Source organism: Passer domesticus, chromosome 1, assembly GCF_036417665.1.
Source record: "Passer domesticus isolate bPasDom1 chromosome 1, bPasDom1.hap1, whole genome shotgun sequence".
NCBI classification, from domain to species: domain Eukaryota; kingdom Metazoa; phylum Chordata; class Aves; order Passeriformes; family Passeridae; genus Passer; species Passer domesticus.
The window spans coordinates 15,468,307-15,479,515 of NC_087474.1; the positions used below are offsets into that span (position 1 = coordinate 15,468,307).

An 11,209-nucleotide genomic window follows, 5' to 3' on the forward strand; every position below is an offset into this window, starting at 1 on the left:
TTCCCAATAAGGAAGAAAAGGTTGGTTTCTTGGTCTTCTGTTTATTGAATTTTTTTAACTCAAGCAATTCCCATTAAGCAAGAGACCCCAAAGTAATTTGAAATAGAATAGATTGGGTTGGAAGGAACATTTAAAGGTCATCTAGTCAAAGCCCCCTGCAATGACATCTCTTCAATTTGACCAGGTTGCTAAGAGCCCTGTCCAGACTGATCTTGCATGTTTTCCAGGGATGGGGCATCTAACACCCCTCTGGGCAACCTGTTCTTGTGTTTCGCCACTCTCATTGTAAAAAAATGTCTTCCTTATATCTACTCTGAATCTACCCTCTTTTATTTCAAAACAATGAGACCTTGTCCTATTACTACAAACCCTATTAAAAAGTCTGTCCCAGTCTTGTTTTTAAGCCTCCTTTAAGTATTAAGAGGACTTCTCCAGGCGGAACAACCCCAGCTCTCTCAGAGCTGTTTCATTGGTTTGACCTTTTTTGTGGCCTTCCTCTGCACCCCTCCATGTCTCTCCTGTGCTGAGGACTCCCAAGATGAATGCAGTATTCCAGAACAGTATCACAGATTAAGTGATACTCACTTCTCACTTCACCTGTAAGAGAGAAGTAGCAATATGTTTATTGATATAAACAAGCAACTTAACAAAGTCTGATAGTAAATGTGACAGTGGTTTAACAAGATTCAATTCAAGGTACACTTGATTTTTTACTGCATAGAGGTCAGAGTCAGACAAAACTGTCAGGGACACCCTCCTGTTGAGTGATGAGGTTAAAAAAAAGACACGCTGCTTTCTTAACTGCTTTCTGAGGGGAATTTAGATGGATGAAGACTTAGTCCCAGACTAGGTCGGTGGTTTATGCCTCAAGGATAACCTGTGCACAATCAATCCTTTATATCACTCAGCTATGATTTCAAAGTTTAGCATGCTATTAATCACTTACCAAGAATCTGTTGCAGTGAGAGGTCTCTCAGCAATAAGGAGTAGGCCTGAGAGATGTTCCTGCTCAAGGAGAGATCCTGGCATGCGATTCTCTCCCATGCGGGACAGCTCAATGGGCCCAGGCTGTCCACTATTCGTGGAATAAGAAGATTGACTTACAGTCATACTTACATACCAGATGTATTTTGGGTTGTTGCATGGTCAACTAGCCCTGAGCTGTTGGCAAAACTAACTGCCCTTAGTTGTCGAGCAAGATTTAGGGCCCTTAGCTATTGGATTCATATCTGTAAGTCAGACACAGCTATCACAACCACCACTGGTGGCCATTGGCTAAGCAGAAAAAGGCAGGGTGGGGACCACAGTGTCACAATGGTGTCCTACAGGAGGAAAGCTGAAGGGCAGAATCACCTTTCTCGATGTTCTGGCCACACATCTTTTGATGCAGCCCAGGATCCAGTTGTCTTCTGGCCTGAGAGTGCATTGCTGGCTAAGTCCAGCTGCTCATCCACCCAAGCTGTTTCAGCAGGGCTTCTCTCATTCCCTTCATCCCCCATCTTATATTGGTATCAGAGATTGTCCCAACCCAGGTAGAGAACCTTGTACTTGGCCTTGTTGACTCTCATGAGATTCCCATGGGATTATTTATTGATCTTGTCCAGCTCCCACTGGGTGGCATCCTGTCCCTCAGGGCTGTCAACCACACCACTGAGCTTGGTGTAATTTACAAATTTGCTGAGGGTGCACTCAACCCCACTGTCTATGCCATTGATAAAGATATTAAATACTACTGATCCCAATTTGGAAGCCTGATGACACCACTGATCACTAATCTCCAATTGGATATTGAACCATTCAGCACTAGTCTCTGGTTGTGGAAATCTGACTCTTCCTAAAAATTTGTTTTGGTAACCCTGTAGCTTTAGAATGAACCAGAAGAAACTGAAGAGCTGTTCTTTTGCTTTACTGATAGAAAAGTTCTTAAGAATACATTATTCTTCTAAACAGACCTCATGGAAATGGCAGACAGGCATGTGAACTGCAGATCTGTGTATTAATTTGACACACATAAATTGAAGCCTCTTTACCTAGTGGGTGGTTGCCCACCCACTCTAGATGGTGACTGTGTAAGGATCTACTTACATAGGAGATGAGTGTCTAAGTAAGAGCCTTTAACAGTTTATGGTGATCTTGTGTGTTGATTTGGGCAGGGGTGGTTGACCATCTTCACAGTGGGTGACGTGGGGTTGTGTTTTGGATCTGGACTGGGCAGAGTTGATAATCCACAGATGTTTTTCTTGTTGCTGAACAGGGCTTACACAGATCCAAGTACTCTTCCACTTTTTGTACCACTGCTCTGGTGAGGAAATTGGGGGTGTATGGGAGGTACACAGCTGGGACAGATGATCCAAACTGACCAAAGGGAGTTTCCATACCATATAGCATCATGCTCAGTATATCAAGCTGGGGAGAAAAACAAGGAAGGAGAGACACACAACACATTTGGAGTGATGGCCTTTGTCTTCCCAAGTAACTGCACATTGCACATGATAGAGCCCTGCTCCCTGGAGATGTCTGAACATACCTACCTGCCAATGGGAAGCAGTGAATTAATTCCCTCGTTTGCTCTGTTTGTTTGCACAGCTTTTGCTTTCCCTATTAAACTGTTTTTATCTCAGCCCATGAGTTTTCCACCTTTTACCCTTCTAATTCTCTTTCCTAATCCTGAACGTGAGGGAGGGAGGGAGTGAGTGAGCATCTGCCTGGGGCTTGGCTGCTGAGTGGGGTTAAACCACGAGCATCCTTGTTTGGTGCCCAACATGGTGCTTGAAGGGTTTGAGATTATGACAGATCTGATTGGGATGTGCTAGACTGAATTTATATCTGTTAGTGCTGTTTAGCTGGTAATGAGTGGGCACCTATGCTTGCCATGGGGCTCGCTTTCCTGACTGCATGTTAGAACCTAGTGCTAGTTAGTGACTGTTTTTCGCTTTTGCTGCTTGCTGTAGTGCTCTGCTACTTCTCACCTTATTGAATTGTGCCTGGGAACATCTTGATAGCAGCCATGGTGATGTTTGCCAGCTTGGGCTGGCAGGTGGCCAGGGTGCTCCTGCTGGTTTTGTGCTGCTGCACTGGACAGGCTGGAACATTGGTCTGAACCTGAGCTGAAGTTCAGAGGGAGCAAACAGCTGTGTGGTGCTTGGTTGCTGGCTGGGGTTAAACCACGACATCTGGTCAATTAAGGCAATGGAGCACTGAAGAGAGCTGGCTGCTGGACCACTGCACTCCCACTCCAAGTGGATATAATGAACATGAGGAATGGCTGGGAAAGGAAGGAAAAAGACTCTTTCAATTAGAGGATAATTCCTATCTGAGAAAAGTAAAGGGAAAGGAACGCAGCCAGCATTACATTTGTGTTTTACAATTAGTAATCTGAGAGCATTGCTAACTGAACAAGAGTGATTTCCCTGGACTATATTCCAGTAGCTGACCAGTGAGGAAAAAGAAAGGAGTGAAGAAAGATGAAGGTACCAGGGGAACACCTGGTGGGATCAGGATGCACTCTCGTTCATTTATGAAAAGTAATATTTAATGTGGCTGTCAATACTCAGGGATCAAAAAGGTGTTTTTTCCCTAAGGATATGAAGTCTCCATGTGACATGTCAACATTCTAAGAAACACACTCCCAAGCTGACAGGAATTCAGGAAGCTGAAATTCTCTGGAGAGTTTTGCTATATTGTATGTAAAGCAGGTACTGACATCCCTGCAAATATTCTGGCTCATAAAATTAAGTTTAAAACCACATGTTGATAAAAAAATGCAGGCATAGATAGAGCCAGACAAGCAGACTTCCATGTTTGCACCAGCAATAGAAGATATTACACTGACACACCCGTAATAAGTAGATAGAAGAGACTGGATTAACCTGACAAGGAGACACCTCTCTAATATTCTGCTGAAACAGAAACACTGTGGAGCAGAAGTGCAGTGGTTATATTAGTTGTGTGTTTGGAAAAAAAATTTTGTTGTCAGGGAAGCATGAAATTTCCTTCCAGTAAATGAAATGGGGAAGGATTTGAAAGCTCATCCCCTCCACAAATAACAGAATAAATGCTCACATTAGCCCCTGCAATATCTTTGTTGTGTTTCTGCACTCTAATAAATCAGAGTTCAGTTCATGTTCAGTATCAGTGTTCTCTGATATATAAATAGACAAATGTATAAGGTAGTGTTTAAAATAAAAGTTACCACCAAAAAATTTCAAGCAGACATTGTCTGATCAAAGCAGGAGTAAAAGAGAGGCACTGTAGTTTTACTCTGTTTTTCTCCATAATAATGTGCACTTACAGTTCCTGAATGACTGACCATTTTATGAGGAAACTTATAAACATATATGCAATAAAAAGCAGACTACAAAGATAACACACCCAAATAATAACAACTCATCAAAGAGGCAAAACATTTGCAGCTCTCATGGAAGCAAGTTGGGAAATCATTTATGTACATTAAGGAAAGTGAAATGTTATGGACCCTTATAAGGATGTACAAGTACAAAAGTTGATTAGGTTCTTTGGGAAAATTATGTTCATGTTACATCATATCATTGCCTTCCAGGGTTTTATGCAGTCTTCTTGGGAAACCTCATGATTACGAAATCACTGTGAAAACAGGAACTTTTTTTAAAGTCATCTGGGAAAGAAATATTCCTCAGAATTAAAGTAATAAAATATGAGAGCATACCTTGCCTTTCTGGTATCCTACACTGGTAGGCTGAAATTCTGTTCAAGATAATGTTCAATTGAAAAAGACAATTTCTATCCACAGCATCATCCCAAAAGTTAAAACAAATAGGCACCTTCACTCTTCCCAAAAACAAAAATGAAAAATCAATAGAATGCAATCTCATCGTGCAGCAGAGGAGCCACTCATCCTGCCAGCACCCAGCATCTGTCACTGTGCGCTCCCAAAGGAAAGCAAAAGCAGATCCTCAACAAGAATAAACATCTGGCACCAGGATGGTCCTGGTGCCAGAATAATTTCTGGGGTTTCTTTGGAATCTCATATTCTAGATCCACCCTAGAGGAAACCAGGAATTCATCTCCCATTCTGCTGTCCCCATCACCCAGCCACCCCTGTCATTCCTTTGTGGGCATTTTCCTGAAGGCCAAGGAAAATGTGATCCTTTCTTTCATGCTGGCTGGTGAAGGCACAGAGGGCACACATCTCCCACTGGCAGCCCCCAGTTTCACAATGAAACTGCTGCCTTTGCACATAGGGCTTTGAGGCACTGCATTTCCCACGTGCATGGAAAGAATATGATAGCATAGGATATAATTTCTCTGCCAGGTGCTGTGGAGGGCATTGTAAAGATCAAGTCCATCAAATTTCCTTTAGAAATGGCACTAGCATAATTATGCTGCATCATGGTGGAAGAAATGGGAAAGAAGACTTCTTGATGTCACTTTGTTTTACCCCCATGTCCAGTGTGTCTCACACAATTTGCAAAGCACTTTCCAGGGGCAGACTGGATGCATTTGGAAATGCTCCTCTGTCCTGGCATTCCAAAGGGAGGGTCAGAAATATGCCATCTATGCTCTGACTGCGAACTTGGAACTACAACCGTCCATTCCTGATGTAAGAACAGAGCTGTGCATTTTGAAAGTAAAATACACAATGCTTCCTGAGACTTGGTTGTGTTGCACTTCACCACAGTCTACGACTGAGCTCAAAGACTTTGTGAAAATAGACAAACAAGACAAATTCAGTCCCTAGCTTCTTGAGAGCTGTACTGGTGTTCACAGATGATTTTACAACTTTTCTAGACTATCTCTATAGTAAGAATCAAACCAAGAACTTTTTACAGTGAGGATGCTCAGGTACTGGAACAGGTTACCCAGAGAAATTGTGGAGGATCCACCACTGAAGATGTTCAAAACTGGACTGGACAATGTCCTGAGCAACCTGCTCTAGCTGACCCTTCAGAAGGGCAGGGTGGACTAGATCTCTAGACAGCTCTCCAACTGGAATGATTTGGGGAAATTTATTTTGCTTTACAATTAATTATGATATTTTAATTTCCTATTTTTTATGAAAGCATACAGCTAAGAAATGAAAAGTAGCTGAAGAACAGTATTAACATAACTTGAAATAAAACACGGAAAAATTGTCATTTCTCCTGTGTAAACTAAATGTTCCAAACAATAGAACATACAAGCTAGAATTCCTGACAAGGTTTACCAAGAAGTTGGGAAAACTTATATCTAATGCTATATCATTTTATTTCAAAGAACATGATTGCAAAAGATCTTTGCAGTTGTATAAGGAAATTACTTTAGGCTAAAGGGATTTATTGAAAGTACAGAAATTACAAAGATATTTTCTACCTATGAAACACAGCGTACATAGGGATTTTCATTAATGTATGCTTGGAAATAAATACCCATGGAGCTGGGAAAGTAGAAAGTGCTAAGTTTGGTGATCTCCCTTCCTCCTTATTTCATAAGAATTTACACGTCACAGATTTATTTTAAGACTACATTCAACACCCAGACAACTAAGCACGAGTTAGCAATGCATGAATGTGAGTCAACAACACAACCTTGTGGAGGCGACAGCCAACCACTTTGGGGGCTGCATGAGCAAGACCATAGCCAGCACTTTAAAGGAAATAATTATCTTCTTCCACTTAGCACAAGACCTCATCATCACTGCACTGCTCAGGTCAGGGCTCCCCAGCACAAGAGGAATTCCAGTCATTCCAGTTGGAGAGCTGTCTAGAGATCTAGTCCACCCTGCCTTCTGAAGGGTCAGCTAGAGCAGGTTGCTCAGGACATTGTCCAGTCCAGTTTTGAACATCTTCAGTGGTGGATCCTCCACAATTTCTCTGGGTAACCTGTTCCAGTACCTGAGCATCCTCACTGTAAAAAGTTCTTGGTTTGAGTCTTACTATAGAGATAGTCTAGAAAAGTTGTAAAAACAGCTCACTGGAGTGAGACCAGTGAAGAGGCATCATGATGGTTGGGTCCAGGAGCACCCAACGTACCAGGCACAGGACCTAGATCTTGTCTGGAGATGACCATGGGTAGGGAGCATCCTCTTGCTGTCTTCAGACATGTGATGGGAAGGTACAGGGAAGACACAGCCAGGCTGCTCTCAGAGTTATCCTGGGAAAGAAAGAGGACCAACTGTCACAAATCGTATCAGAGAAATTTCTGTTAGATACTGTCACCGGCAAAAACTGTTTCCCCCTTCAGGGAATTTCCATGAATCTAATTTATTTGCCAATTAACAACCTATTAATTACAAATTCTGGTATCAAGGGAGACTGAACAAACCCAAACAGCCCTGAGGAAAAGTCCTGCTTTCCTTCATACTTCTTCCTCCCCCCTCAGACCTTTTCCTCCTCAGTGCCCTCACCCTGGGCCATGCTCAGCTGCTTTGCTGAGGCAGTGGCCAGTGCAGGACACTGGGACCAGTGCATATGGGACTGGTTCCTTCACTGGCAGCAGCTTTTCCAGGCTGCACCTTTCAGCTCCTGCTCTGGCAAAACCTTGGATACAGCCCCTACCCAGGTGTGCTCTTCTCGCTTCCCTCCTCCTGCTCCACTGCGGATTTCTTTCCTCCTTTTCCTCCCACCCTGGCGTTGTTCCTCCTTCTTCTCAGTGTTTGCCACCGTCACTTTAAGACACCTTTCCAGAGGTGCCACAGACTCCCCTGAGGACGGGCCCATCCGTGCTGAGGTTGGGTCTGTCGGATCCGGCTGCCACTGACTGTGACCAGCTGAGGGCAGGCCTGGTCTCGCCTCACAGAGGCCACCCCTGCAGGCCCTCTACCAAAACCTTGGCGTTTATGAGGGGAAAAGTCATGACAAAGTATCAAATACTGAGGCAGGTTGCCCAGAGGCTCTGGAATATGTACCCTTGGAGGTAACTCCAAAGTCATCTGGGCAAAGCCCTGAGTGACCTGGCCTTCTCTGCACAGGGCACATGGCAGATGAGTGCCAAAGGATCCTTCCAACCCAAGTTATTCCATGATTCTACAAAACTGTTGGAATCACTTCCAGGCTCAGTAAATGTTTGAAAGACACAAAAAAACAGAGAACAAGAAGAAAATGTTTGTTAGCATTACTGGGGACAGCTTTACCTTTCAAAATAAATAAATATCACCACAGAGTTTGTGAGCAGAGACAACAGGCAGCCATGGGCAGAGCAGGAGACAAGCCCTGCTCCAGTAGAGGGAAAATGGAGGCTGAAGGGGCAAACTGAAGAAGAATTTTTAAACAAAAAATGGCTGTGAAGCAGGGAGTTTCACCAACTAGGTACATGTTGCTTTTTAATTTCAAACGCTGTACAGAAGGTCACACATGCAAAAAACTGCATTTGCTCTCCCTAACCTGCTGTCTCTCAGCTAGCAGCTGGCTCAGCCCTGGAGCCATTGTGACACTTAGGCCACAACCAAAGTCATGTCTGCATTTGCAAGCCTGCCTGGGCTGTTGCTTAAAGACACCTGGGCTGAATTATCCTTCTTGCTTCTTGCTTCTGGCAGGGTAAAAATGCCCCAGAGACAGACAGTGGACCCTGCTGTGGCAGAGAGAAGGTTCTGGCACTGCAGTTTCAGAGTGGGGTTGAGCCTGGGTCTCCTGCTCTCCAGAGAAATGATCTGACCTTGAGTGCTGTGCAACAGGGATGCAACTCATCTACCTGAATGGTGAACAATCTGCTTGTTTTTTTGCTTTTCAGGATTTTTCTTATAGCTGTTCTTGACTGGTTTATGTGGACTTCAGGTGGATGACGTCAGGCATAGTCTGACACCACCTAGAGATAAGGCCACTAGGGATATTAGAAATTAATTGATTATAGGGCTGTGTCCCCCAGATCTTGAAAAGAGGCAAATACAACCCACTTAAATGTGGGGCACCAGCTATCCCTGTCAACTCTCTTCTTAGGCATGTCAAGTATCTATCAGCTTGTTTGACCATCCAAGTAAAATGTCCCACCAATGGAGGTCCCCATCTTTCCACACTTGCACCATCACTGAGTGGATTTCTTCCACATGATGATGAACAGGAATCAAAGTCCTTTGTCTTTTCTCTTGTGCTTGCTTCAATAGGAGTTTTCTCATCAAGGCAAGATTGATACCAATAGGGGTAGGCTCTAGCGCTTATATATAATTAAATCATAACAATAGGTGCATAATTAAATCATAACAATAAGTGCATAATTAAATCATAACAATCGATAAGGTACAACAGGAGATGAATAATAAAATCACATCTTATAATTTCAACAAAGTTACACACACAAATATAACAGCGATTACTTGAATCTATCATAAGGTTGTTTACAAGCACAAAGTCACAATAGGTTCTCATGCAGGCACATCCATTCCCTCAGAGTATTCCCTCCCATACTCTGTTTTCCAGGGGGTAGGCTTCAGCTCTGCTGTGATTTAATTCTGACACAATGATTGGGTATATAGTATATACCATAGCATTATGCATTGTTAAAACAAAAATTGTGCCTTTACTGCTGGTTGGGTTATAAATGAAATTAAATAGGTAACACCAAGAGTGGAATTCCCTTTTAAATCTACTTGCATTATGTCAAGTTACCTTTTGAATTTCAGTGGGCAAATTGCTTTGATCTCCTTTATAATTTCTGCCACAGTAAATTGCACCCACAACTGAGAAGCATTTGTGGTGCAGAATATACTAGAGTTGCCATACTGATTAGCACAAATAAAGAAGTGACAGTTTTGTGTTCCAATGTGGGAAACTGCAAGGTGTTCTTTTAAAAATAGATGGTCAGGAACGATATTAAGCCAAATGAGGAAAACATTGTATCTGAGAACCGTTTGTTGGTAACGAAAGGGAAAAATAAAAAGGAGTTATCCTACTAAAGAGGGCTAGAGAAGAAAGAGCAGGAGAAAGAAAGATGGGAGGGAGAGGGAGAGAGAGGGAGAGGGAAAGAGAGAGACAGACAGAGAGAGAGAGAGGAGATGTAGCCATGATATTTTATGAAAAATCCTCTGCTAGGATTTTTCCCGTCCTGAGAGCCTCAGGAAAGAAATGTAAACAATAACTATCTGCTGCTGTGGAATGCAACAGGTGCATCTTCCATTGGTCCATGTGGATTGTTTTCAATTGGTGACCCATCACAGCCACCTGTGCCAAAGCTGTGAGCAATCACAGGATTTTTGTTATGCATTCTATTATTATTCTTTCTTGTTCTTTGTAGCCTTCTGATCCTTCTTCTCTCTCCGTTCTTTTAGTATAGTTTTAATGTAGTATTTTAATATAATATATAACTTAATAAATCAGCCTTCTGAGAAAAATGGAGTCAAGCCTCGTGTCCTCACACATGGGAGGATCGCCTCAACAAGGAGACACACAGGGGAAAAGAGGGCATTACCACCGGAGGTCGGGGCGCGCCCTCGACATCCCCGAGGCAGGGGCAGTGCCCGCTGCCTGCCTGGGGACAGCCCCGCGGCCATGGGCAGCCGGACACGAGGTGCGGGGCGCTCAGGCAGGAGGTGCAGAAGCCTGGACAGGATCGCTACGAGGATCACAGGTGGGCAGGCTCGGAGGAGGGCAGGGTTGGACGCAGGGGGCTCAGGCAGGGACTCAGAGAAGAAGCAGGCAGAGCGCCGCTCAGGGACACAGGGAGGCAGGACAGACACGAGGGTGAGCAAGAGCCCCCAAAGAGCATCAAAAGCCAAAGGACACAGCCTCCAAAGAGCCCCCAAAGCTTGTGATGCAGTTATTTTTATGGCCCTGGCCCCTCACAAAGACTGTGTGGTGACAGGAGGCCATTGGCGCAGTCCAATGTCCCACTGCAGTCCACTGGCACAGACCTTGTGCCATCTGACTGGAGAGTGTGTCTGGGGCACAGCATCTTCGGTGTTCCCCTGCTGACTGCCTGTCCCATATGAGGCATGACATGTTGGCCAGGCAAAGTCTCCCTAGAGATAAGGCTTTGCTCCATCTTCTCCTAGCTGCCTCCTGGACATGGCACACAATCACCCCTCCCCCACGTGCTCCTGACAACCATTGGCGAGACATAACAAAACTGAATTGGCTCCTCACAGAGGGCCTCCACTTTGTGGGTCGAGTTTGTTTATGTGTGAACCAAATTTAGTTCATGCGGGCAATGACTGCTCCTGCAAGGATAAGCTTCGATGGTTAGCTTGATCTTCAGTGCAGATGCATGGCATCATTACCAGTATCATTCCTGGGAAGAGAAAACAATATGAGTCCTGGAGGGGTTA

General features: G+C 44.0%; 1 protein-coding gene across 1 annotated transcript in view; it reads right to left on the reverse strand.

Annotated features, from left to right (window-relative positions):
* LOC135292167 (phenolphthiocerol/phthiocerol polyketide synthase subunit C-like) overlaps positions 1 to 7,727 on the reverse strand; it is a 29,108-nt gene extending 21,381 nt beyond the window's left edge. The window contains exons 1-5 of the mRNA XM_064406429.1: positions 7,512 to 7,727; positions 6,987 to 7,107; positions 2,970 to 3,265; positions 2,086 to 2,406; positions 480 to 597 (exon numbers count right to left, since the gene is read on the reverse strand). The gene's annotated coding sequence lies outside the window, so the exon portion shown is untranslated. The remainder of the gene's footprint in view (positions 1 to 479; positions 598 to 2,085; positions 2,407 to 2,969; positions 3,266 to 6,986; positions 7,108 to 7,511) is intronic.
* Positions 7,728 to 11,209: the final 3,482 nt, after the last annotated feature.